General features: G+C 45.4%; 1 protein-coding gene across 5 annotated transcripts in view; it reads right to left on the bottom strand.

Moving 5' to 3' along the window:
• Positions 1-27,358, bottom strand: part of LRRC3B (leucine rich repeat containing 3B) — a 54,413-nt gene that overhangs the window by 9,204 nt on the left and 17,851 nt on the right. For 2 of the 5 annotated variants that reach the window (XM_042806511.1, XM_042806512.1), the window contains exon 2: positions 17,838-18,106. The exons of the other annotated variants lie outside the window; for them this stretch is intronic. The gene's annotated coding sequence lies outside the window, so the exon portion shown is untranslated. The remainder of the gene's footprint in view (positions 1-17,837; positions 18,107-27,358) is intronic. 5 annotated transcript variants of the gene reach the window in all.

The raw sequence follows: 27,358 nt of genomic DNA, 5'->3' as shown, positions 1-27,358 counted from the left end.
AAACTGATGCTAAAATGCTGAGTCTCCTTCTTCTACGTCTTACTTTAAATCTGCTCCAGGATTTAGACAAGGGCTCAAAAGTGACAGTGTCAAAATAACAGTAATTTAAAAAAAAAAAAAAAAAAAGTAATTTTGTTCACTTCCACATGGACAAATGATAAAACTACACCACGGCAATATGACTGACTGAGCCCTGGGCTGGAAAGGGGGGATACCTGCGAGCTGGAGCGAGCGGGGGCAGCGGGACCCAAAGGAGAACAGAGCAGCCACTTCTCATCCCTGTGCCGACTTCGCGCTACGGAACGATGATCTTTGTGAGCACCAGATGAATCCCCCCCCCCCCAGACACCAGAGCCCGTTAGACCACTGTCGCCTGCGTACCGTCAGTGGGGCAGGCACTGCGGCACGCCACAGCTAAGGGCAATCTCACTAGCTGGGCGACTCGACCCTCCGTGGCCCTGGGACTCCATCAGGAAATTCAGTTTAGTGGAGGAAACAAGAATCTGGTCTCCAGCCTTGGGACAACTTCTGCCTTTCACACACCTCTCCCTGGCACGAGGCTGCCCGGCTGCTTCACAGCACGGCTACCTTGGAGGCAGGCAGTTCAAACGCTATGAAGCACCAAACCAGAGAGGTGCCAAGAGCTGCTTGCAAGGTGCCAGGTGATTTAAAATTCCCAGATGAAAGTCTCTGACGGGGGAAGATTTTCAGGATCTCAGAACACGGCGAGATGAAATCCTAAAGCAGTAAGAAGAGAAATTAATAGAAGCCAACAGCAAATGAGGTGGGAAAAAAGGGGCGCAAAAGATCACTGATTCAGTGAATAATTGAAATGTCATGATTAATCATTTTGAGCCTGAACTCCAATTACATAATGGATTCATTATCTAATGAAACACCAAATGTACTCAAAACTATAATATTCTCCCCTAAGACAGGACTCAGAATGCCAGCTGACATTTTGTTCCCCAAAACCTTCCAGTATAGACATCTTTCTAACAACTGCTCATGGCAAACCACTTCCAGCTGCAGAAGCAAACTGTGTAGGTAAAAGTTTACAGATCCGAAGCTATGAACACCCTCTCTTAACAGTTATGGAGTAATAACATGGTTGAGGAGAGCCAGATGAAGATTTTAAGCTATAATTACTTGTGAGATCACTGGATGTATCACTCCTTATTACAGATTAACAGCTTACTTAATTATACTGTGTGGGCAAATGAATCAGCACTTTAAGACTGATGGGTTGGATCATGTAAAAAAATGTATTTGACTTTTCTCCCTTTTCACGTCAAGTCGGGAATTATTTTATAACTCTCAGCTGATAAATAATTGCGTGAAGTTTAGCAGATATAACAACAGATCAATGACAGAAAAATATTACCAATTATCTCCTATCTCTCCTATGATGCTTCACTCTTGGAAGTCTTCTGTGGCAACACATTTCTTGGAATGAAATTTTATATGCTTGGTGGAAATTAAAGAAACAGTTGTCAGGGATGCTCTTAGTCCTCTTTCTTTCAAGCCCTAACAAAGACTGAATCACCTGCTTTTTAGATGATGTTCAGTGCTGCCTACTTTTCCCAATTATCTCTTGTATCCTCTTCATATGACTTAGACTACAAAAGACTGCCGTCCCTTCCCTGAGCAATATACCCTGCTGGGAAATATAAACATTTTGTATGAATATATATATGCCATTTGAAAAGGGAAACAAAACATTACATATGCTTACAGTGCATATGTAGTGGCAACATGAAGTAAGCTAAAAATGAAAGGCATAAGACATAAGATAAATTATGTTCAAGAGATGGTGGCATTTATCACTATATTTGCAAGAAATTGGTTTGACAGTCTATAGAAGAATGAACAAAGGCCCAAGATATGCCAGTTACTGCTCAGTAAACATACCTGCAAAATGGATTTTTAACCATTATATAAGAACATGAAGAACCACATTACAGATGCTAAAGGGAAATGCTTCAATACAGACAAATGGCTGTGGGTAAAGGGTTCTCCAAAGTCATACCGTTCATTTCTAGATTCATTATTAGCGTGCATTAGAGTCAAATACATTTTTTAGAGTTTGGGATTATATTCTACCGAGTCTCAGTCACATTTTCTGAGACAACATCAACAACCATTCTGTTTGGCAAGAAAACCCTTTCCAGCAGCAGCTGAGTCAATCCTCCATATGATCTATACTAGAAAAAAAAAATATACTCTGAAAGCTTAAAATAACCTGAAGTGGAAACACTTTGTCTTCCTTGGGTAAAGAGACCCAGACTAAAGTCTGTTCCAAAGCCTGGTTATGAACTGAAGGCCTAGGAGCCTTTCACGATTAGGCAGTGAAATAGGTTTTCAATAAATCTGATAGAATCCAATGGGAAATGTTTTCAACGTAAAAGGTCAATTTCACAATATTTGCTGATCTATCCTTCTCCCATATTATAAAATAATGTGATCAAAGTGAAAAAGACAAGTGCTTGGTTGGAGCCATACACTGACTCTACCCAGTAGCTAATAATGGATGTTCCTTCAACTTAATTCTGCAGTACCATATCAGAGAAAATGTCTTCTTGATCTCAAGATAATTACACTGATCAGCTCAATGATTACCAGCATAATCAGTGACAAGTCTTGCAATTTAATCTTGATAACTGCATCTGGTGACTGCAGATGGTGTCCCTGCCCAACTGAAAATCTCATTCTTAGTTTGCAAAGTGTAAATCTAATCCCTGGTAATAAAAACCTGTGTTATCAGAAACTAATAGGCCTTTATGGTACCACCTTGCAAAGACAAGCAAGATTCAGACCATCTAGAGGCCTTTCTTCCACTTTTAAGGGCGCTTATTTGGTTCAGCATACTGCTATCTTCAGGCTCATTTGAGGTTCGTCCAAATGTTCCTGCAACTTAGTAGGCAGTGCGAAGAGAGAAGTTGTAATTAGGCTGGGAAAGCTGTGCTGATAATAAAGTCAGCAAGGCAGAAATAAGCATGCAAACCTGAAGGGACCACTCAGCAAGGAACATGCTGGCGGCTTTGTAAAGTTGACAACAGTTGCACGGAGCAGCCAGCAAGACAGCGGCTGGCAGCAGAGACCTGGGCACCGGGGAGTCCTCGGAGAAATAAGATGTGTTACAGACTCCAAAGCAAGACAAGAAAAGGAGGGGGAGAATGGAGCAGAGCATGACTGAAAGTTGCCTCTCCCAGATGACCCTCGGCCACGGAGCAGGGTCCCGGGAAGTGCCATGGGTCACTGCCGAGGGGACCATCTCTTGGATTAGATGCCTCAAAAGGAAATACAGATGTGAGCAGAGGCGGAGCCGCAGCGGCAGTTTAACATCCAGGTTCACATACTCTTGCTTTTAATTGGGATCTGCACTACCCTGTTGTGCTAACCCAAAGGAAACCAGCCAAGGCTGTTTCTCTCCACGCACAACTTCCTAGTGACATAAACACAGAGCAGCAATCCATGGCGTGAGGAACGTGCAAGGAAAGAAGCCGGGGCAGTAGAAGCTACTACTAAAACGCAACAATCTGATTACTGTCCACAAGATGAGACCACAAAGAAAACAAACATTCTTCCAGAGCAACGACTCTGTATGAAAAAATCTGACGGGGGGGGGGGGGGGGGGGGGGGGGCGGGGGGCTGAACCACAAGCTAAATTAGCAATAGAGGACAGCACTTTAGACTAGAGTACCTCGGCAGTTATTAATTCAGCTCCTTGTGCTCTGAAATATGCTAGTTTTGTAATAACAGGACCTTTAAGAGGTGTACAGAAGTAGACTATCCGATTTAGAAAAAGGCAAGAAAAAGAAAATGTGTAACATTTGTATATAAATTAAACCAAAATAGTTTGAAATTCCCAGCGAAAAGCCCTAAACTTAACAGTAAATACTCAACACCACAAAACCACAGTCTTCTATTAAAGATATTAAAATTGTGATGTATAAACACATTTCAGAAAATAGCAAAAGGGACAGCCAGGACGGAATAATTATGAGATCAATAAGCAATTAAGCAACTTCAGGAAGACATTCATGTGACCTTCTGGAATCAAGTGACACACTGAGTTAACTACAAGCCATTTGGACCTGCCAAAGAGACAGGTTGATCAGTGATGCTGGTTTTGCTGTGTCGATGGTTATTAAACCTGCACACTGCCACTTGCATAGCTGAGAGAGCAAAGAGCGCATCAACAACACCACACACATCTACGCTTCCCATTTCTGCACCAAAGTTGTCAAGCAAAAGTATCATAAACCTCTACCATATCAAACCACCCACCACTAAAACCACATCCCCACTTTTCATATTTTAATCCATGAGAAGCTTCAAATAACTGTAATTTCTTTTTCATCAGCTTGCCAGAGAAACTTGTCTTTTTTCTTTCAATGAATGCCGTAGTACCAGGCTAATAATAGATTTTATTTCTATATTTAGATATCATTATAGCTCTAAAAGCTGAACGTGTGACAGTCTGGAATAGTTAGACATAGGGTTTTTGTACCTCCATGAAAGCAAGATTAGCAGGTTCCCATCAGGACCTGCTTTTAGCTCTGCTTGATGCTACCAACATTACAGGCCAAGGAAAAGACAAGCTGAAGTACAACCTCTCTGCAGCTCTGCTTCAGCTCAGGCTCTCTCAGGCAAGCAAAATCTAGCAGTGGAAAGCTTCAGTGCCATCTTGTGCTGGCAGCACTTCCCTAATTAAGAGTTTAAGGCCAGATGGAGCCATTAGATCATCTAATCTGACCCCCTGCCTATCACATGACGTGTCGTTTTACCAGCAAACTTCATATGGAGCCAAATAATTTAGGTCAGACTGAAGCATGTCAGAACTGCCAATACTGCTGTGTGCCCAAGGCAGTACCTTTTGTACCCGCTGCTCTTGCTCCATCCCGTGCCGAGAGGTAACAGGATTCCTTCAGAGGAGTCTGAATGCACCCAGAAAACTCAATTCCATCAACATCCACCATAACAGTTAAACTACCCAAGCAGACGTACCAGCTCCACCAGGATCGAGACACCAAGCAAGAGTGTCTGCTTTCAAAAGAAAGGCGATATTAAAAGATAATGTTAGACCACTCGTCATAAACAGCTGCATGTTGCCACTCGTCTCCAAAGGAGAGTTAGAAAAACTGGCTATTTTTTAGTGTGCTGGTGAGTTACATCGGGCCCTTGGCTGCCATTAAAGGACTTTGCAGATTATATGAGTTCCACCTAAGCAATACTCAGCATGTTTTCATTTTGAAATGACTGCTCTGGAGCATCCCCAAGGCTTCCCAGCAAGTCAGGTAAAATCGTTTTGTTTTGGATTGTTTGTTGGTTTGTTTTTTTTTTTTTTTTTTTTTTCCTAACCAGGCAGTATTTTTCCAAAGTCATAAAAAGCTCACAGTACAAGTTTCTCTTCTGGCGACATATGATCATAGCGAGTTGCTATTACAACTTGATGTAGGAGGCTGAAATCCTTTAAGGGCTCTCTGACCCTTAGTCAGCAAAAATATTGAGCCTGGTTGCAACTCAGCAGCTTGGTGAAAGGCGAGCCTTCAGTGTTCAGGGGGCTGAAATACAAAATGTTTATCAACAATTGCTAAATAAAAGGAACAGCTCTAAAAAAAAAACAACCAACCAACCAAACAAACAAAAAAAAACAAACAAAAAAACAAAAACCAATCCCATGGATTGGCATTTCTCAGTGGAAATAAACACCAGTCTTTATCAGACATGAAATCCAGCCGTGCTAAAAAACAAAAACAAGGCACAGCTGCTCAATACTGAGTGAGCAGAGATTTTCCAGTCAGCCAGCCATTCTTCCCAAGGAGAAAAGAAAAGAAAGGAAGAGCCAAAAGAAAGTGTTGCAATGGCTGCCTCTGAGATGAGAACAAACCATTGAGGTCACATTTATTCTAAAGGAAAAGAGGTCTTTATTAGCAGCAGTAGAGCATGACAGGAAGACAAGGAAACTCAGTTTAATAAAACCCTTATTTTAAAGACAAGAATACATCAGCTCTCTTGTGTGTCCCCACAGAGGTTATACAGCCAAGTTGACTCTAGTGGAGCTAGCGAATACAAAAAGCAGGAGTTGTGAAGAACAAAAATAATCTTGATTAGCTGGGCAATGATCCAATGAGCAAGACACTGGCGGCTGCAAATTCACAGTCAAAGAAGCTCAGGTAGAAATAATTTATAGAAAATTAAGTTAGGTCATGATAATGAAATTTAAAGACAAGTGGGACATGATTTATTTTACTAAGGCTTGTTGAAAAGTGAAAACCAATCAGAGCTAACAGGAAGGCTAATTTAACTCTGGTTATAGTTGGTACTGGCACAGAAATAAAGTTAACTTGGCATATTTAGAATGGGAAAGAGACTGTAAGAATAGGATTTGGGGAAAAAAAAAAAAAAAACAACAACATAATCAAGCTATTTTTTTCCAAATTGCAGGGGGAAACGGGGCAAATTCGGTCCTGTGAATCACTATGAATTGTTTCCCAACTTTAAAACATCCCAGCACGCAGCCCGCAGGGGCAAACGTGGTGGAAATCCTCGATCACGAGCATTGGGAAGGGATGGATACCGGCACCTGCCCTGCTAAGCCCCTGCCGTCAAGCACCAGGGGGAAGGATGGAAAACCCTTCTGGGAGAAGCTCTCGGACGAGGTGCCGGCCTCTCGCAGGTCACTAGAAAGCAGAGCCACGGCAGGAGGGATGCTTTTATTGTGGAGGGCTTTTGCGAGTTACCTCGACAGGTTATCCGGCGGCAGCCTGGGCTTTGGCTTCGTTGGGCAACAGATGCGGCGCCGGGACGTCCTCAACTGTCCCTCCTGCCCCCCACCCGCCTCACGCTGGGAAAAACGGCAGGCGAGGGGAAAAAAGAAAGAGCCACTCTATGATGAAAACAGCAATTTGTGTGTGTGGGGGGGTGGGATGGGGTGGGGTGGAGAGAGAGTAATGAAAAAGCGTTAATATTAAAGTAATAAAGCTTGTGGCCATTTTTCAGCCTGAGATGCACAACACCATTAAACAGTGCTTAAAGGCACTCACTTCTGTTCCAAACCACCTGCACGCTAAGACACCCTGCTATTAGCACAGAAGTTGTTTACTACCAGTCTCACTTCAGTCTGATTCCAGGAGAGCCGTAAATCTGAATTTTCTCACTGAGTACAAGAGCCCGTGTGGCTCCGGGTTTTCTTTGGTGTGCCAAGCCCTGCCATGTCCCCTGCAATCCCTGCCCGGTCACTAACCCACTCATTCCTAACAAGCTGTATAAAAGTCACGTCAGAGCAAAGGGAGTCTGTCCCCAGCGTGTGGCACACGTATGCCCTCCTTCTCCTCCAGTTCCTGAAACAGCAGCTGCTCCCAGTCAGGTGTGTTGAGCATAACTGTGATTGTGGCTTTGTCTGACAGCATGCACTGCCCCGGAGCGGCCTGGGTGGTAGGAGGGAAAACAAGACTACTATTTCCTCTCCTGAAACAATTCCTTCCAAAAAAAAAAGAAACAGAGAAACAATGAAAATAAAATAAAAATAAAAATAAAATAAAAAATGGGAACTCTTCTGAAATCGAGACTTAGGTTTGTTTTTTTCCTCTTGCTTGGCTTGACCTATGTTTTGTTGATTGGTTGGTTCGTTGTTTTTTTTTTTTTTTCTGTCCCCCCAAATAAAAGCATATGAATTCAAAGCCACTCACCTGCTCTTTTTTTTTTTTTTTTTTTTTCCTCCCTCTGTCAGAAATGAACATTAGGATTTAGAGGCTCTTTATAAAGATGGCCCAGCTACAAAGAAAGTCTGTCTCACTTGCAGGACTACCAATTCAAGGACAAAAAGCCAGAGGGCAGGAGCATGGTGATAGTTACAGGGACGTTCAAGGCTGTCAGAAAAGCCTGTGGAATTGCAGGAAGAGGAAAGAAAAACAAGAACCAGAAACTGCTGTTGCATCCGTGCTCTCACTGTGAAGGGAGGAAGCCAGACACGGGACCTTCGCACGAGAGACCGCGCTGGCTCAAGAGCTGATGGGTGAAGCCCTTACAACCTGGAGCCCGGTGAAGCTGGCAAGCATTAGCAAGTTCTGTAAATTATACAGACTTTCCAGGAGCAACATAATAGGCCATAGGTTGGCCCACCACCAGGAGCATCAGCTTCCCTTTGACTAGCATGGGAGAAAGAGATGCAGCGATATGGTAAACAACCCATACAGTGGTGTAGTTTTACCCTGTATCTACTACACATTTTCACTGAGAGAGTAATGAAAAGCATCCTGCTAATTGCCCCCCCCCCCCCCACTTCCCCCCCTCTTTTTAAGAATCAACTCATTTCAAAGGCACCTTTACCTCTTTCATCCATTCAAATCCCACATCTGAATACAAGTCAACAGTCCAGGACACCCAAAGAAGTCCAAATGGGCTGTGCAACACCATTATCACGTCCCAGTCTACATACTATGAAGCATGGCAAAACACATAGTAAAGCAACCCCTACCACTCGAGAGCAGCATTTTCAAATCCCCTCTTCTTCACGCTCCCCATCACAGGAAACATTAGATTGCTCATTCTCCTTCCCTTAGCTGCCACGGGTGCAGTGCCACAGTGCTGCAGCAATGCCAGGCCCATCTCCATAAGCTGGTTTCACACCTGAGTACCTCCTGCACTCTTGGCTCCTTCCCTTCTTGCTTTCAGCCAGCCAAAGGTACCCTCCCGTTCCACCCTGCCCTCCCTTAGTGGGCAGTGAAGTTAGCAGACCGGCTCACGCACCATAAAATGGACCAAACTGTCACAGCACAGCGGTGCCATACACACTTCCAGTGCCACTCACTGGCCCAGGGAAAGTTTGCCTGCAACCCAAAAGGATGCTTCCCGAAAAGATCAGATTTTCCATCTCGAGCTGCAAAGAGGAGCCCATCCTTGCAAGCTGCCATTTCAAACCTTGCAGACCTGGCCAGCCGGAGGAACGGCTCAGTATTAAAACCTCAGCCAACGCAGTGCTGTCAACCAGTTTTCAGGCTGCTCCGTGTTAGATGAGCCGAACTGGGAAGCAGCCGGCGTTCGCGAGGCAACAGCCCCGTGTTACGGTGCCACCAGAGCGCTCACGGTGCTCCGTGCTCCAAAGCGTCTCCCCAGGGCGCAGGAGGGAGACACGCATCGCCACGGCACCGACAGTCCCCCCGTGCTGTCACCACGGTGGTCGCGGGCCCTCACCAGCCGCAGGCCTCAGCCTTCTCCTCCTTTCTCTCTCCACCGAAAAACCCGCTGTCACCTTGCAGAGAACCATCCTAAAACTCTTTGCAGTTGCAACACTGAAATGTAATTTGGCAGATGCAAACACAGGGAGAAGCAGGAAAGTCAGCCACCAGCTCTGGAGGCCTCTTACAACTTCCCCTACAGTACTGACCCACTGGACCGTCTTTTCATATTATGAAGTTACTTTTACAGTTGAACAAACTACTTAGTTAAGAATGAGTGATTAGATCTCTATCAGTGATTTTAACAACTGCCTTAATATAGCAATCGTTTCTTTATAACGGAAGAAATACTAGTCTTTTGTTGGAACCAATGTTAGTAGTAAGATGAGAGAAAAAATGGCTTGTTGATAACCTGCTAATAATCATTTAAAGTTATTAAAATATTCCCCAGCCAAAATTCTACATTCTACCTTTACTCATTAAAATGTGCACGTAGCTCAAAAATTGATGGTGGACGACAAGGAAACGAGAATAAAATCATTTCACACCTTTCCCTTTGCAGTGGCATTTTTTCAGTTCAGCAATTTCTTATTTCTGCTGCGTTTTTTGTAGTGTTTGCATCAAAGGTGTGACACTTTAATGCATTTTTTAGTGTTATTGGTACATACATGTTTTTTCACTGAATTTTATGAAAGTCGTTTTTATAAAATACGACTTTTAAAACACTTAAACATTTTTAAAACCCCTGAGAGAAAATAATTTATATAAAATATTGTACAACGTGAAAAATTTCAATCAAAATACAAAATTTAAATAACAGTGGCGTTTTTCTGTCTTACCAAAAAGACAGTATTTTTTGTCTGGCAGTTCTTCCGCCCGGAGCTTTCAGTCAGCTCTATTCAAAATGGGGAGAAGGGGCTTCTTCAGTGCATTAATGGGTACAGCCCTTTAGGAACTGGTGAACGAAGTGCCCCCCTCGGATGCTGCTTGGCCGGGCTTGCTCTCGGGCCCTCAGTAATGACCCCAGATGGCTGCCGTGAGGTCACACGACGTTTTTTGTAAGACGAGACACCCAAGACGGGATGAATGGCCTGCCACCCCCAAGACACGCGCACTGCGGCCCTGACTTTCCAAGAGGCACTGACAACAGAAGATGCGCCGAGGAAAATAAATGACCCTTCTTTTTTTTTTTTTTTTTTTTTTTTTTTTGCGTAACAGTGCCAGCAGAAAGCAGTCCAAAAGACGGCACGGCTACTCTTGGGAGGAATCGCTGCAGCATCCGCAGTCTCCCGCCGGTCGGTTCGCGGGCAGGATGAGCAGCAACCCTGGCAGACCTCCCCGTGATGCCAGGCTGAGTCCTACTGTGTGCGACCCCCTGAGAGCCGCCGGCTCGTTAAGGAACCCTAAAGCAACTGGAAGTCTTTTAAAAAGTTATGATTAACTGAAAGCTGCTGGGGTCGTGCTGGAAGGGGAGACCACCACCACCGAAGACGGGTGGCTCCTCAGCTCTGACTCCACTCAGTGGGGGGGTCCAATGTCTCTTTGGAGGGCAGGGCTGACTGACCTGCGCTCCCCACTGGTGGCACATGCTCAGCAGGACAGGGACCATCTGTGCTTTGCAGCCCTGCCAGCGGTGGGATTCCCAAGCTGCTGGTGGGCTTGGAGCTCGGCAGCAGCCAGGAGCCAGAGCCCTGCCTCCCTCCCGGCAGCAGCTCCCAGCACCCTGGTTCCTGCTGAGCTGGAAACAGCATCTTCCTTTTTTTTTTTTTTTTTCTTTCTCCCCTCCTCCCCTTCCCTCCTTCCCCCGATTTGACGGCTGCACAGGAACGTTTGCAGATTGGGACTGTTAACAACCTTGCTCAGGCACAGACGACAGCTCTCAGTGGCAACGTGAACGTGACTGCGGACTAATCCACCTTGTTGCTCTGACACACGAAAAATATCTCTGAAACCCCTGCACTGCCTGTAGTCACTCCCGTCACACATCTCTGCGCAGCCAGCACCCAGCCAGGCCAACACAGGAGAGAAGCAAACAGAAAACTCCCACATTTTTGGCAGACTTGTACTCCTTTGTACACTAGAATTTTTTCTTTTTCAGTGTAATCATGGAGAGACATTAATAGTTTAGCTTTAAACCGAGGTCTATCAACAGACTTGAAATTTATTTAATTCACACATTCTTCAAAGAACTGGTCGGCATTTAAAGCACATTAAGTGTATCTCTGATAGCTAGAGTGACAGACTGCTACCAGAAAAAAGGAAGTCACTTTAAAAGATATTTCTTCCTTCAATATTCTATTCTCAGAAATCCCAGGCCCCTGCAACCAGGGAGGAAGTCTGGAGCAATGAAAACTTGCTGTCAGCAGAGGAGGATCCAGTTCAGGGAAATTTAAAACAACTGGACGTACACAAGCCCTTAGGCCCTGGGGGAGGTGGCTGATGTTAACGGGAGGCTATTCTCAACAATCTTTGAAAGGTCACGGGGATCAGAGGTTGTTCTTCAGGACTGCAAGAAAGCAAACGTCCTATTTTCAAGCAGGAGGATCCAGAAAACTACAGGCAGGTCACCCTCACCTCCAACCCCGGGAAGGTGATAAGCAACTAAACCTGGGAACAATTTCCTTAACATATGGAGTGAAATAAAGTGACTGGAAGCAGTCAGCATGGATTTATGAAGGCAGAAATCACATCTGACCAACCCGATAGCTTTCTGCAACGAGATGCCTGGCTCCTCTCACTGAGATGAGGGAGGTGGATGTCATCTATCATGACTTCAGCAACGCTTCTGACACCGTCTCCCATAACCTCCTCATTGACAGACCAGTGAAGAACTGACTAAAGTGAATGCTGAGGTGGATGGAAAACTGGCTGAACTGCTCGGTGGGCAGCAGCACGAAGCCCAGCTGAAGACCAGTCACTAGTGGGGTACCCCAGGGGTTGGTACTGGACCCGGTAGCATTTCACATTTTCATGCATGCCCTAGACCATGGGGTAGGAGGCTCAGCAAGCTGGCTGACGACACAGAACCGAAAGGAGCAGCTGATACACCAGGTGGGCGCGCTGCCATCCAGAAGGACCTGGACGGGCTGGAGAAACGGGCTGACAAGAACCCCACAAAGTTCAGCAGAGTCCTGCACCTGGGGATGGATAGCGCCACGCACCGGTACATGCTTGGGGCTGGCCAACTGGAAAGCAGCCTTGCGGAGAAAAGACCCAAGGGTCGTGGCAGACACCGAGTTGAACATAAGCCAGAGTCGTGCCCCTGCAGCAAGGACAGGGAGCGGCGTTGTGGGGTGCACCAGAAAGAGAATCGCCAGCAGGATAAGGGAGGTGACACCCCTCCCCCCCCCCCCCCCCTCTACTCAGCACTGGTGAGACATTTGCAGAGCTGGGACCAGCTCTGGGCCTCCTGGTACATGAGAAACGTGGACTGAAACAAGTCCAGCAAGGGGCCACAAAGGTGAGAAAGGAGCTGGAGGATCTGACATATGAGGAAAGGATGGGAGAAATGGGGCTGTTCAGCCTGGGCAGGCTCAGCGGGCGTCTCACCAGTGTGTATAAATAACTGATGGGAGGGAAAAAGGAAGACGGAGCCAGACTCTTCTCAGGGGTGCCCAGCAAAAGGACAAGAGGCAATGGGTACAAACTGAAATACAGGGAATTCCATCTGAAAGTAAGAAAATAATATTTTTGTGTGTGTGTGTGTCTTTTTCCCTCCGCTGCCCCTACCGTGAGGGTGGTCAAACCTGGAACGGGTTGCCCAGAGAGGCTCTGGTGTCTCCATCCTTGAAGATACTCAGAAGCTGTCCGGACAAGACCCTGAGCAACCTGCTCCAGGTGACCCTGCTTTGAGCAGGGGATTGGACTAAGCAATGTCCAGAGACGCCTTCCAGTCTCAGCCGTCCTGGGATTACTTCCAAGCAGGTTAAACAAAATATCTGAAAGAACTACATCTCGAGAAAAAAACACTTGAACGCAGTTCAACTCAAGTCAGATAATTCTAGGCCTTGCAGCACAACATTTAAGTCCTACTGAAGCACATTCTTATTCCTGTTTATGTTACACGTGGTTGTACAATCTGTGTTGTCTGTAAAGAAGAGATGCACTTCATGGGGTTCTTAACTTGCAACAGGGAGTAACAAACACACAGCCCAAACCCAGAATTTGGCTGTAGGTGTTTTCTACCACTTAGGGCTTATGAAGCATTTTACCCTTGAGTACAGTTTCCACTGTGACTAGGGTGGGTAAACAAGTCCAATTACAGATTTTCTATTTTTAAAATACTAATTGTAAGGCACATAGTGTAAAACATTAATTAAAATTATGCTGGTTTCCACAACAACGCTTCCTGAGAAATAGCTTTATTAGCAAACAAGCATTGAAGATACACAATTATTGTATTGCTCTGTGACATTATAGTCTAAATCAAAATAGTGCTCTTCTTTTTTAACTCATACCAACATCTAAATGCAAAGGACCAAAACTGCAAATACATATTAATTTATGTAACTGAACTGAAGTCAACAAATTGAATTACTGAATTCACAGCGTGACAATATCCCCAATAAATATGCATAGTCTTATTTATAAACTCTTGAAAGGAGAAGATTTTTAAATGACAGCAAGTCACACATGGCCAAACATCCGGTAAATCAATTCGTAAGTACCTAATGAACCAATTAAGTGATTAACTGATTTCAATGTATCAAACACTAACTTGCATGCATGCTCTCATACAAGCTCTTTTAAGAGTACCGCCTTTTAAAAAAAAGAGAGGGGAGTGGAAAAAGTTTAAGTCTTTTTTAAATGCTTTTGGGCACCAAAACCACACTCAAGCTGGTCAGAAAACAAGGGCAAATTCTCATTCTGTTTTCTGCCCACAAATTACAGAACAAAATCCCGTAAAGTGTATGTAGGTTTAAAAACAAAACAAAACAAACGCACTGAACTTCGTCCCTACTTAAGTATCTTGTAAACTGTGCCAGTGATTTTAGGAGCTGAACTCATCCATGGTAGAAGCTTCCTGAAATTCCACCTTTTGTTATTGATTTTAAGAAGTCAGTCCAATAGATTGCAATAGGAAACACATTTTTCTGTCCTTCATTTTCAATCCTGCCTCAGAAAATCTGAGGCCAATTCGCATCCCTCTGCAGGGATGTGATGCATGCCAAGGGAAAAGAACTCCACAGAAACAAGCCACCTAAGTTTTCCCTGAAGCCTCCTGTTGGGTTTTGTAGCCTTAAAAGGAAAAAATGCTTTTATCCTGCTGCTCCCCACCTCGCCAAACCGCGAGCACCTGGGGCTGCTTGGTATTTTGTGATTGCATTCACTCAGGGATTCTCTGTGGCAGTCTCTTGCCATCTTCCAGCAGAGCTGGCACAACTGTTATCATCTCCTGGTATCAGTCAAACTCTCTATGAGACTATTTGCTTAACCGAGCAATTCCAGGGGCTCCCAGGGGGCCAGACTGAAGGGAAGTGCAAGCCCTGCAAGCCACTGGAGAAGCAAGGCATACTACCTCTGCTCCGTATTTCTACAGGTCCAGATAATCTGCAAATGAGAAAGGGAGCACTACTGCTGACCAGCTTTTTTCCAACGCCACGGAGGGAGTCAACCGTGGAGATAACCTCTGCACATAAGCAAAGGTGCTACATCATGGGATCATGTAGTTCATGCTTTGAGGAAAAAAAAAAAAAAAAAAAAAAAAAAAAAAAAAAAAAGCACCATCACAATTTTCAAGTTCACAGTAACAAAAATACCTTTAAAATTCATGGACTGATAGCACTGATACCAGACAAATTCCTTTTAAATGCCCTAAACAATTTGTTTTTACATTTCAGGGCATCAAGTTTTACCCTGAACAGAATCTCCCTCAAAAAGGGAGCCCACAGTGGTAACCCCTGAACGCGAGCAACCACTGCTTATTCACTGCCACTTACAGCACTTCTCATGGAGGGAAAGGGCTGATGGCAAAGAAGCCATTTATTCTTTTAATTTATTTTTTTTTTAGTTGTTTCTGGTTATAAAGCTAGACTGTTTTAGAAGTCACTGTTTGTATATTTCCCCCCTGGGGTTTCACAGATTTCTCTTAATATATCTTTCACCCTTCTCCACAAAAACATCCATTCTTTTCTGGTTAGCCTTACTAATTTGACTATTTGGTTTAAACCCACTTAAAAAGCTATTTCCTAGACAAGTTTTTCTATTTTTCAACATGTTAACCTACTTCTCTCTTTATTTCACCTGTCCTATCTTCATTTAATTTCTTTTGATACATGAAAAAAATGATATACATGAAAATTAATGCTGAAAAGGACCTCAGAGGAAATTGTATCAGAAAGCTACAAAAACAGAGGGAATAAATGTCCGTACGTTAAGGACAAAAATGTAATTAGAATACCTGTGTAAAGGAGCCAATGAGTTACTCTGATCTTTTCATCTCATCAGAAACCATTTTTTCAAGTAGCGTTCTTCAATTCATAGGTCCATGCATAAGAAATTCAAATGTCCATATAACCTATGAAAATACTACTTAATACAGTCTATTCATGCATGACTACATAAAGTAAGCAAGATTCAACACTATGGTAAAGGGAAGAAATGAATTGTAAAAATATTTCCCTTACAACACCAAATGGAAGTCACACTCATTTAAATAAATATTTCACTATATTGATAGAAGCCAAATCCATGGTTTTTTCAAAGCCTTGCTTTAGCTGTTGCTTGTAAACAACCGTGCTTTTTTTGCTCTGCTTCATATAAAATGACACATGAGAATTCGTGTTCACGTAACTCTATAAATTAAATTCTCTTTGCTTTTTTACGAGTTGTTTGTAACAAACCTTTTAGCTCTCTCAAAAGGTGGAGAATACAATCAGCCAACCTCTTCGTGCATGTCCTATGAGGATACTCATCCTTGGTAGAAACAAATTTCACTAGCCTTAGTCAGCAAGCTGCAATGGCATGTGGTAAAACTATGACACACACCAAAAACTTACAGACTTGTTAATCAGCAGCCAGATACAACAAGAATACGCTCTCCGAAACCTGCCCAAATCTCCCAAACAGCATTTGGACAGCTTCCCCTTTTGAACGGGGACTTGATGCTTCACATTCAATCCGTGCACGCCATTTTCTCCTTCCTCCCTAAATTCTAAACATTTTTCTTACATTTACTTCTGAGATTCAGTAGTGACAGTTTCTTCCTTACACTCCTACGTGTATTTTGCACAAGCTGTTAAACAGAATTAGTCCACGCTCCTCTTTCGTATCAGTCAACATGGGCCAAAAAGCTTCCTGCAGAATGTGGTACACAAAGAAGAATCCAGCTGCAATAGCTCAACAGCAGTCAGACTAGATAAAACAGAGAAGGGAAGTGTGTATAAGTGACACTCAACCATTCAGCTGGATAAGAAGTCTGTTTTTCCTGTGCTCTGAAGGAACCCAACAAACCGACCTTGGAGAAATCCCAGTTCCGACCCGACCCTTACCACCCAGCTTCCAACGTGTGCAAACATGGCTTGGCAGCCAGGCTGAAGAAAGATTTCGTGAGCTATGGCCATGCAGACCCTCCAGATGACCACAAGAAGTGTTCACCAAGTGACCAAGTGACTAGCAGGGAAGGGGTAGGAACGCAGGTTCGGGTATGGACGGCAGGTTGAACATGCCCAGTGTAAACCCTTTATGGCCTCTACCTACCCTAAGGGCATCGCTTATAAACAGATAGCAATGAAAATATTGCCTGGCATCGCTTGGTTCTTGCACTCTGCACAACACAATAACCTAAGGTAGCTCAGAAGAACACCATCAGCAAGAGTGCTGTCTGAGACGTTCACCTAAATAAGGAAGAGACCATTTATTTACCCTCCGCATAAAGGTACTCTTCAAACTCCATGACAAGACTTTGCTGCAAATTCCCCCTTACCGTTCAAAGCCTGAAGATAAAAACTTGACAAATGAACAAGTTAGAATTACCTAGAGAAATTAAACCTTGTGGTCTTCATAGACCTAGCAAAGCAGAAAGATTAATATAAGCAAATCCCCACCACCACCCCCCAAAAAATGCAAGATTATACCCTGGTAATCCTTTCAGTTGCAGTTCACTAATATATCTTCTAGTAGTGAGCAGGAACAACCAGTTTCAAGGTAACAATCTAAACTCAATGTCCTACTTTTAAAAAATAAGTATTTTTTAAAAAAAAACTTTAAAAATAAGTATTTTTATGGAATAATATTTAAAAATAAGTATTTTTTAAAAGTACCAGAAGAGATACCAAGAGAGAAAAAAAGTGACATTGGAAAACTGTCAGATTCTGGGAGATGGAATAGTTCCAGTCTGAACGTCCTTCCTTCACCATGCGTGTTAGGACCACATGGCACGAGGAGAAAAACCAACGTGTGCACTATCTGAAACCCATGTTGCAGAACAGAGGGAAGTGGCGAATAATAAAGAACGAACCCATTACGCATAGTGCTGATTTATGCGCATGTTTAAATCTGGAGGCACACTACCCCTTCCTGCAGAGCCTCCTGCAGGATCCAGAGGGAAAATGGCTTAATCCCCAGTAATGTGGCAGTGGGGGGGGCCTGTCTGGGCCATCGCCAGCGCTGTCCTCCCTGCTGGGGGTGCGCTGCCAGGAATAAAGAGCTACTCACCGTCTCTCCCTCCACCAGCCATCTCTTCATCTTCGGCACATCCTGCTCTGCAGGGGCTGGCATTCACACCTCCAGGATGCTGCTAAGTCATGTGGGGACGTGGCATGCAGGGAGCTGCTCTTCTACAGAAAACTCACGCAAACACGGTGGACACCCCACTAGGGTTTTTTGCCTTTACGTGGATGTCTCCATCTTCAGGTTTCGCTGCATCTTGCTCCTGAATGGAAGCACCATGCTGCTTCTGCCCACCCTGACTTTTCTTAGGCATGCTAGAAAGGAGCAGAGAATATTTTCTCACATCCTTTCCATGCACTGTGAGGCCCAACAAAGGCATAATAAAACAGAAATTATTTAAAAAAAAAAAAAAAGTTTAGTTACAGCAACCCTTTTTTTTTTTTTTTTTTTTTTTTTCTTTTATTAAATAAACTTCTCTGTGGAACTGCAATTTACCCTGAACGCTGTAAACATTTCTTGTTAGCTTGCTCCCCGAGCTCATCTAAGAATGGGACAAGATCACGTGTAGCTATCTGGTGAAGCAATGGGATGAGTCATCAGTCTGCAAACTGAACAACAGATGGAATCATATATTCAGACCAAGGTAAGCACAGTAATGAATGAACCACCAGTTTCTAAATTACACCTCTGGAGAAAGCAGTTTAGCACGGCAACGCATAAGCACACCTACCTAGCCTGGCACTAAAAAGCGTTAGGGAATCCAGTGGGCCACTTAAGAGAAAAGATCCATGGAATTCAAGGAGTGGGGGAATCTCCCCTGAAAAATGTCTGAATCAGCTGAAGGAATTTAATTACAGCATCACGCACCCCTGTAACTAACTTGGTCAAGTGTTGTGCCCTATGTTTTTACAGGTTGCCATAAATATTGATTAGGAAGATGTCATTTTTAAATAAACTAAGTGATTTTATAGTGAACTCCATTAGTTTTACACCTACTAAGATCAGTACCATTTTCCTTACAGGAGGAAAAAGAAAGACAATAGTGCAAATGCTCTCTCATTTTGTATTCAAGCAGTTTCTTCTCTGACTAAACAAAGATAGCAGTCTCTGATAAAATGAGAGTACTTCCCACCAACCACGTTGACAAAAAAGGCTCAAATTCTGTTTGCAGTTTTGCTGGTCTAAATGCATATAATCTAGGCAATAAGTTTAGATTTCCACCAAAGCTACTGAAAGTAAAACATGTCCCCGTTGATCTATAGCCTGATTAGTGATGATAAGCGGAGATAGCAGAGCCCCAGCTGCCCAGTATTGCACAAAGAAAGAGGTGGGCAGGTTCGGAGAAAGCTGCACATACTGGTTTCACTCCTATTCACAATTTACCCCTACTATTTCACTCACCCACTCCCTCTTCACCAAAGCATGAAATGCCAGTTGCTTAGATTTCGGCTGTTCAGTATTCAGCCGCTGCCATCACAAATTACTAACAAAATTAACAAACCACCACCCAGGAACTCCCAGACCTCGGGCCAGCCCAAGGTGCTTGCAGATGTCTCGCTCTCCTCCTGAACTCTTCTGCCCTGCCACCGCCGGACCAGCCCCAGCACCCGCACCGAGCTGTGCCCACAGCTCCCGCCCCGGGGCAGCACCCCCTTCTCTGAGGACCGCTGTGGGTGCAGGACACATCAGGGGTCCCTTCCCCCCCAAACCTTCTCCTGCCCCTATACCTCACTGAGCACCGCCTCCCATGAATTCCCCCGTTAGTTACCGCACGCTACAGAGATCCCCGTTACTACTCTCCCGGGAACCCCCTCCACAGCCAGGGCACGGGTTGCCTGAGCTAGTTTAGCCCCCAGTGAGAGATGGAAAAGGGAGCAGGAGGAAGAAGAAGAGTCTGGGAAGAGAGGGCCTTCAGCTCAGCTCGCCCCACGACTCCGCTGGCTTAGGTGCAAGATTCGGACGTTTAATTACAGTGGTTCTCTCCCTGACACTTTATTTTAGCCCGGCCACGCCGCGACGTGCTGTGCACTGACTGCACCCGTGAACGTGCTCAAAGAGCACGTCTGAGGAAGGTGAGGACCTCATCAAGGAAAATAATACCAAAGATCTATTAAGGAGACGAGTGCTCAAAATGGGGCGGTAGAAGACAATATGCCATCTGAGGACTTCCAACATAGACCAGCATGTCCCAGAGAGGGAATTCTACTCAATTTTTGTATCGATACCTTCAAACCTACGCTTCAACAGCTTAATAGGAAAGTAATTTTGAAGGCTATAAAGACTACCTCCCTCCACCTCCCATCTGGACATGCTGCTTCACTTGCTGATTTTTTAAGGTAGCTCAGCTTCCATCTCGGTTTCATGGCTTCTGATTAACTTATTTCTCATTTTAAGTATTTACAGCTTGGGAGTAAAAAAAGCAAAGGGGTAGGTGATGAGCAGAAGGAACAAAAACTGGCTGTGCAGGATACCCCCTCCAGGAGCTGGACCGCTTCACCTGCAGGCAGGATGGAAAGCAGCTTGGGGATGTCGCCTTCCCGTCCATGAAAACACGAGGGGCTGTGAAAGATTGCTTTTCCACCAGATTGCGGCTGTGTCACACCCACCACGCGGTGACCCAGAGCTCCCCTGCCACACACACAATTAAATTCTGTCAAGGCGCTACTGACCCCCCCCAGCGCACGGCACATGGCACGCTTCAATTCAGCATTAGCAAAATACCAATAGCCCCTGGGGAGACTTGGATTTAATTCTACTCCAAAAATATGTTCACTGTACGAGAAGCAAAGCAGCAGCAGTGAATAATAATTATTAATTGTCAGCTCTTTGAACATTTTCATACCTCTACCAATTGTCCTGGAAAGGATAGCTACTATTCCCCAACAGGAAGGCCAGAAACAGTATTTTTCTGAAAAGGAAGACCATTTCAGATTGCAGACATTAACTCCACATTTCAGAGAATATAATTTCATGGAATAGAGTAGAATTCTGTTCTGTTTCCTTTCTAAACTATTCAGATTCTGGAAGCAGAAGAAACAAGAATTCAGTGTGTTAAACTGCAGCTCAAATATTTTCAGCAGCCCAGCAAAATTCTCTTGTACACATTCTTGTGAGCTAAAAACCAGATCTGCTGTGAGGCACAGCATGTACCTCATGGCAACAGTGTAGATTTATGTTTCTGCTCTCTGGGAAGTCCCTGCTATGTGAAAGGATATGACTGGCTTTACAGGTCAAGGTAAAATCTATTGCCCAGATACGGACCGAAAATGGGAAACAGATCGAGCAGCCTAAATACGCAGAGCTATCAGAAGGGGCTGAGAGGCAGGATACACCACCGCTGATTTATATAGTTTAAATAGCACAGTCGATGCCTTCCTTCTCCACTTGACAACTTCTCTTTTTGCTTTTCATTTTCCTTGGTTTTCAACCCTTTAGAAACCCCACTCACAAGGGAGAAGATGTCACATTTCCCCTGGAAAGAAATTGGCTTATGACACATTGGATAATTCCAAAAATACATAATGCATTAATTTGACACACTCCTGACATCAAGACCTTAATTTCTACTATCTTCTTTTTCAGATACAATTAAAACAATTTCCCTACCTCAGCCCTCTAATTTGTATCACTTGAAGAGGGAGAGTTTCTTCCCACTCACCCCAAGGTACTTCACATGGGAGATTCCCAAACCTCTGGGAGGAGGTCTGCTTCAGTCTCTTCTTGAACTCACTCTTGCTCTCATCCTAGCAAGTGACAACTAGCGAGCTGCTTTTCTCAGACAACGCTTCATATTTTAATTCCTATCTTTGCTTGACTAATCCCCCCCGCTCTTTCTGTGCATTAGTTTCCCCCCTACTCTTGGGTTCCCATTAACTTTTTCCTTTCACCTTGTTTTTGCTCTCAGGAGTCACTTTTCTTCCTTACCACCAGACTACCATGCATGCTACAAATTATCTCAAATTTTGCAAAGGACTACAGCAATGATTTCTGTGTAATACGCCGCAAGCCTAGGAGTGCTGTCTGGCAACTGTTTGGGTAGAACCCTAAAACTCAAGTGGGGCATTTTCTGTAAAATAAATGTGCTTCTGCTATATGAACTTTATGCTCTCCTACCTCTTCTAGAATTACAGCTGCTTTTCTTTCAATGTAAAAAGGCAGGGACAGAGAGAGATAGGAGATCTGGATATACCGAAACACTTTATAATGCCTTCTGGTGGACAATTAACTGTGGTCTGTGAGTCAGAGAACTGTAAGAGATCTACCTGCTCACAGGTGACCTTTCTGGTGAATTTTAGGAGTTATACACCATCTCAGATAAGTTGCCATTTCATCTTCACAACAGACCTCACCTGGTTAAATATTACACCTATCTTGCAGAAAACAAGAGAATTATTGGCAGAGGCAATATTAAATTGCAACAGAAACTTTTTTTTTTTTTTTTCTGTTTCCCATAATACTGAGCTACCCCTGCAGTGACCTAAGATGAGGGGACAGCTGACTAGGAGGGGACGGAGACGCAGCACTGTCAATGCCACCACAGGCAGTATTGTCACAATCTGACCCAGCCTGTCTTTCCCTTATCTCCCTCATCACACATCTTTTTCTCACCCTGCAACCCCAAGTGTATGTACACACAAATCAAATGACCTGGTGCTATGTTTTTTTTTCAGACCTGGTGCTATGTTTTTTTTTTTTTTTTTCACAGGATGTCCAAAAGTCTTATTCCCTGGTTTCAGAGTTTGATGGTACATGGAATAATGGAAGCAGACCCCAAAACCCAGAAACCCACCCCAAACCGTAAACAGCTGTTGCTGACACCAATCTTGCCTCTCTAAATAAGCCCTAGCTTCAAATATCAAAAGGAAAGAATGCTTCACAGAGATAATAAATACTGGTAATTATTTTCATATCCTTCAGTACACAGCCATTTGCACTTGTGAAAGACAATTACAAAACCTCATTCTGACTCTATGCATCACCAAAGCAAAACAGTGAATGTAATGTACCAGCATCCTCACTTTGCACAGCTCTCTGTGACTCTGCAGAGATGTCTGGGAAAAACACAAACCGATATCCATAATTTTAAAGATTCCCTTTCTGTGTCCTCACCCAGGGATTTTTGTTCAATCCCTTCATGGGCTCACCATTGAAAAAATGAGAGCACCATTCACTATCATGAAGCTGCATATCCTGGATGTAAAGGAAAACCAAAGCTCTCCTTTGTGGACCAAATCCCTTAGATGGGAACATTGCTCAAGTGAAAGCAGCCTGGCTGAGCTGTGTAGGGGTTTGGGAGGGAGTGGATCACACCGCAATCAGTATTTCTGGATGCAGGTTCAGGAACCAGAAAGCAAAGGCAGGTGCTGGTGACTGCAGAGGCCACCTGAGGGGTCTCTCCATGGCACAGAACATGCAGGCCAAGGCTGACCTTCCCTTCCCTTCCCCTTCCCCTTCCCCTTCCCCTTCCCCTTCCCTTCCCCTTCCCCTTCCCTTCCCCTCCCTTCCCTTCCCCTTCCCTTCCAACTTCCTTCCCTTCCCTTCCAACTTCCTTCCCTTCCCTTCCCTTCCCTTCCAACTTCCTTCCCAACTTCCTTCCCTTCCAACTTCCTTCCCTTCCCTTCCCTTCCCTTCCCTTCCAACTTCCTTCCCAACTTCCTTCCCTTCCCTTCCAACTTCCTTCCCTTCCCTTCCCTTCCCTTCCCTTCCCTTCCCTTCCCTTCCCTTCCCTTCCCTTCCAACTTCCTTCCCTTCCCTTCCCTTCCCTTCCCCTTCCCCTTCCCTTCCCCTTCCCCTGCCCCTTCCCTTCCCCTTCCCCTTCCCCTTCCCTTCCCCTTCCCCTTCCCTTCCCCTTCCCCTTCCCTTCCCCTCCCACATCCCGGGCAGAAAAAGGAGCACGGCACCAGCACGGAGGTTCAGCTCCAAACGTGCTCTCCATACCGTAGCCATCAGCCAGTTCAGCCAAAAATACCCCTCGGTTCTGCCCAGCACCAAAAAAAATTAATCGAGCTGAAGGGCCAGTGCCAAGCTGGAGAAAATGACCCTGACCTGGGTGAGCAGCTCTCAAAGAAACAGAGGAGGAAAGACGGGAAGACGTGTCTTCATACGGTCAAACACACTTTTCGTCACGTCTTTGTCAGTAACTACTGGTTTTCTGCTAAGGCTGCATAATCCGTTGCACAACAAGGTGTGTTGGACGCATGATTTTTTTAAAATATTATAAAAAAAAGACAGAAAAATATATTTTTGCAGATTAAATTAGTGAAGCTAAGAATGCTAAAAAGCTTCAGATTCTAGATTTTACCTCAGCCTACCTCATTACACACCGTGTGTGCAAATTTATTACAGGAAAATGTCACTTAATTAAATTTATTATGCTTTGATTTTTTTTTGTTAACTTATTTAATTAAAAACTTCTCAATTTATATAATTTATTATGGCATGACCATTGTTAATGAGTCTCACAAAAGGTACTGTTAGATAAATTCATGTAAAGGAGATGAAACAGAGCAGAATAAGGGATTATGTTCTCAGACTTCTGAGGCAAAGAAGCCTGAAATAAATGCAAGTTGTGCGTGTTTGGAGCAGAGGGTGCATTCATTGTAATTATTCCAGACTGCATGCTGATTGCAAAATATTAACATAAATAGGAGTTGTTATTGCAGATGTTTCTATTCTTGCTAGGAAATCCCTTGAATATAGGAAGCACAGAATAAAAAACGCGAAGATGCTGTACTACAGCATCGTAACTTTTGTTCTATTCCTTTTTCTGTTCTGGATGTACCAGGAGAAGCATAAATAAAGCTGTTCATCTTCAGGCCTTGAAGGAAAAACATCACTCCTCTCCAGTAACTTGACCAAATATCTAGATGCAACCTCACTGCTCAGCAGTGAGCATCCTGGCACATTCCCTCCTCCCTCCCAGCAGCACCCTTAGGCTACCTGGCACTACCCTGCATGGCCTGCAGCTACAACCACAGTCAGACAATAAAACTCATAGTCCTTAACAGCTTTTAAGATTCTTGTTCCTCTATTCACAACAGCAAATTGGACACATAAATAATTCACATGTAAATTTGATATTTCCCACTCCCTTTCTACATTAAGCAACGGCAAAATTTCCATCCAGTCTAGGGAAAAAATACGCAAAAATTCTTTTTGAAAATTTTCCAAAAAACAGAAGTAGGTAAAAATGTCTAACGACAGTGCTGGCGGTGTGTATAATAAATCTGATCGTGACTTCTGCTTTACTTCCTCACTTATCAGAATTTGCTTTCTTGTCTCAGTAGGATCACAACACACAGAAACCAAGAAGAAAAGCAAATGGCTCGGGGCAGGGCTGTTTGACTGTGACTGCAATCTGCTCAGGTCTATCACTGCAACACTTTTTTAAAGAAGAATTACGGAGTTATTCAAGCTCTTGGGTTATTTGTGGTCCAGCCGTAGGAAGTGCCCTCCACACTCGCAGAGCGCGAGGCAAAGATGCCGTGGTCAGTACCGTACCTGCCTACAGGCTGAACCATTTCCTACGGTATCACATTAAACATGGAACAAAAAGGTCGCTTGGCCCTTTTCCAGGCAGCAGCACCCACCTCCGCACACGCTATGTTTTGAGGTCACAAAGAGCAGGGCAGCCAGCTGCAGCACCGCGGGCCAGACCCCCGAGTCTCACCCCACTGCCTGGAGACCAACGGGGCGTGAGCACCTTCCCTCCACGTTCCTCAGCCCCGTACTGGATGGTGCCAGGAACGTATCCGACCTAAACCCAGTGTCCTTGGCCCAGGAAGGGCCGTGCCAGGAACGTATCCGACCTAAACCCAGTGTCCTTGGCCCAGGAAGGACCGTGCCAGGAACGTATCCAACCTAAACCCAGTGTCCTTGGCCCAGGAAGGGCCGTGCCAGGAACGTATCCGACCTAAACCCAGTGTCCTTGGCCCAGGAAGGACCGTGCCAGGAACGTATCCGACCTAAACCCAGTGTCCTTGGCCCAGGAAGGGCCGTGCCAGGAACGTATCCGACCTAAACCCAGTGTCCTTGGCCCAGGAAGGACCGTGCCAGGAACGTATCCAACCTAAACCCAGTGTCCTTGGCCCAGGAAGGGCCGTGCCAGGAACGTATCCGACCTAAACCCAGTGTCCTTGGCCCAGGAAGGACCGTGCCAGGAACGTATCCGACCTAAACCCAGTGTCCTTGGCCCAGGAAGGACCGTGCCAGGAACGTATCCGACCTGAACCCAGGGTCCTTGGCCCAGGAAGGACCGTGCCAGGAACGTATCCGACCTAAACCCATTGTCCTTGGCCCAGGAAGGGCCGTGCCAGGAACGTATCCGACCTAAACCCAGTGTCCTTGGCCCAGGAAGGACCGTGCCAGGAACGTATCCGACCTAAACCCAGTGTCCTTGGCCCAGGAAGGGCCGTGCCAGGAACGTATCCGACCTAAACCCAGTGTCCTTGGCCCAGGAAGGACCGTGCCAGGAAAGTATCTGACCTAAACCCAGTGTCCTTGGCCCAGGAAGGGCCGTGCCAGGAACGTATCCGACCTAAACCCAGTGTCCTTGGCCCACAAAGGACCGTGCCAGGAACGTATCCGACCTAAACCCAGTGTCCTTGGCCCAGGAAGGACCGTGCCAGGAACGTATCCGACCTAAACCCAGTGTCCTTGGCCCAGGAAGGACCGTGCCAGGAACGTATCCGACCTAAACCCAGTGTCCTTGGCCCAGGAAGGACCGTGCCAGGAACGTATCCGACCTAAACCCAGTGTCCTTGGCCCAGGAAGGGCCGTGCCAGGAACGTATCCGACCTAAACCCAGTGTCCTTGGCCCAGGAAGGGCCGTGCCAGGAACGTATCCGACCTAAACCCAGTGTCCTTGGCCCAGGAAGGACCGTGCCAGGAACGTATCCGACCTAAACCCCGTGTCCTTGGCCCAGGAAGGACCGTGCCAGGAACGTATCCGACCTAAACCCAGTGTCCTTGGCCCAGGAAGGACCGTGCCAGGAACGTATCCGACCTAAACCCCGTGTCCTTGGCCCAGGAAGGACCGTGCCAGGAACGTATCCGACCTAAACCCCGTGTCCTTGGCCCAGGAAGGACCGTGCCAGGAACGTATCCGACCTAAACCCAGTGTCCTTGGCCCAGGAAGGACCGTGCCAGGAACGTATCCGACCTAAACCCAGTGTCCTTGGCCCAGGAAGGACCGTGCCAGGAACGTATCCGACCTAAACCCAGGGTCCTTGGCCCAGAAAGGGCCGTGCCAGGAACGTATCCGACCTAAACCCAGTGTCCTTGGCCCAGGAAGGACCGTGCCAGGAAAGTATCCGACCTAAACCCAGTGTCCTTGGCCCAGGAAGGGCCGTGCCAGGAACGTATCCGACCTAAACCCAGGGTCCTTGGCCCACAAAGGACCGTGCCAGGAACGTATCCGACCTAAACCCAGTGTCCTTGGCCCAGGAAGGACCGTGCCAGGAACGTATCCGACCTAAACCCAGTGTCCTTGGCCCAGGAAGGGCCGTGCCAGGAACGTATCCGACCTAAACCCAGTGTCCTTGGCCCAGGAAGGACCGTGCCAGGAA

Source organism: Tyto alba, unplaced genomic scaffold (genome assembly GCF_018691265.1).
Source record: "Tyto alba isolate M040663 unplaced genomic scaffold, T.alba_DEE_v4.0 Super-Scaffold_46, whole genome shotgun sequence".
NCBI classification, from domain to species: domain Eukaryota; kingdom Metazoa; phylum Chordata; class Aves; order Strigiformes; family Tytonidae; genus Tyto; species Tyto alba.
This window is presented reverse-complemented; position numbering and strand designations above follow the sequence as displayed.